At 48.1% G+C, this 1,412-nt stretch overlaps 1 pseudogene; it reads right to left on the minus strand.

The window, feature by feature from the left end:
• Positions 1-276: 276 nt before the first annotated feature.
• LOC103581563 lies at positions 277-715 on the minus strand (annotated as a pseudogene).
• Between the last annotated feature and the right edge of the window lie 697 nt (positions 716-1,412).

A 1,412-nucleotide genomic window follows, 5' to 3' on the forward strand; every position in this document is an offset into this window, starting at 1 on the left:
GTGGGACCATAGGTTTACTGCGGGCTCCATGCACACATGCTCACAGCATCACATGACCACAGCCCAGTTCCTCGGAACACACAAGGTGGCCTCCACTCACAGTTGGGGCTCCGAGGTAGTGGGCTGCAATCTTCTCCCTTGTGGCCCACACCCAGCTGGGTCCCTTCCCCTTGGGCATCTGGGGGAGGGGGCTGCTGAGGTGGGCCACAGGCCTGGAAAAGGGAAGTGACCAAGCAAGTCCGGGAGGGGCCAGGGCCGGGTGGGGCTCACCTGCCCTCACTCCAGAGACTGCAGCATCAGCAGCTGTTTCAGCACCTTCCTCTGGATGGTCTCATTGATTTCCCCAGCCAGGACCATCTCGTCCACAGCTGTGTAAACCTTGTAGAAGCTGAATACCAGGTCCAGTTCACAGACATTGTGGAAATATTCATTTAGGACCTCCATGGAGTCATGGGTGGCCTCCAGATAGGCCAGGTAGTTGTCATCGATGTCCATGCAGATTCAGAAGTAGAGGCTGGCATAGCATAGGTCAATGGTCTTAAAGTTCCAGAATTCCACAAAGTCAGTATGTTTGGCATCTCAGGGGTGACCATTGTGTGCACTTCCTCAGTCAACTTCAGTTTCTCATCATCACCAAACTTTGTGTACCACTTGGTCATGTGCATCTTGCCCACCCAGTTCTGGATGAGGATGAAGTGGACCGTGGTGACCCTATCTGGACCCCAGTGGCCCTGGTCCTGTGGTGATTGGGTGGATCCGGCTCTGGTTTTGTTTATTTTGTTAGTTATTTACCTGAACAATTTGCCTGAAAAAAAAAGTTTAATTTCAGTAATCCCCCATCTCCTGTAATAGTCTGTACCTTGGGACAAATTGGATAGCAGATAGATTTTTTTTTGCAATTATAAAGACATTGTAACAATGGATCAATGTTTACAGAGTTTTTAATAGAAAGATATTTTGATCCAAATATTCTCTACTCAGACAATGTGCCATTTTTAGGTAGCATCCAATTAGCCTGTGTACTAGTTCATTTCTGTTGCTTATAACAAAATACTGAAAACTGGGCAATTTATAAAAAAATAAAATTTATTGCTTACAGTTTCAGAGGCTGGGAAGTCCAAAGTCTAGGGAACACACCTGGAGAGTGCCTTCTTGGTGGGTGGTGACTCCTTACAACAGTGCAGGCTCTTGATGGCCGAATGGCTGGGCTGGAGAGAGCTAATTCCTCACTCCCTCCTATAGCCATCAGACCCACGCCTATTATTCCGTGAATGGATCAATCCCTTCACAAGGCACGGTCCTCTCCATCTCATCACCTCTTCAAGGCCCCACCTTTCAATTACCATAATAGGATTCCTCACCCTCCTACCAGTCACAGTGGGGATTAAGCTCCAATAAGTTTTTTGGGGGGG

Source organism: Galeopterus variegatus, unplaced genomic scaffold (assembly GCF_000696425.1).
Source record: "Galeopterus variegatus unplaced genomic scaffold, G_variegatus-3.0.2 Scaffold13376, whole genome shotgun sequence".
NCBI lineage: Eukaryota > Metazoa > Chordata > Mammalia > Dermoptera > Cynocephalidae > Galeopterus > Galeopterus variegatus.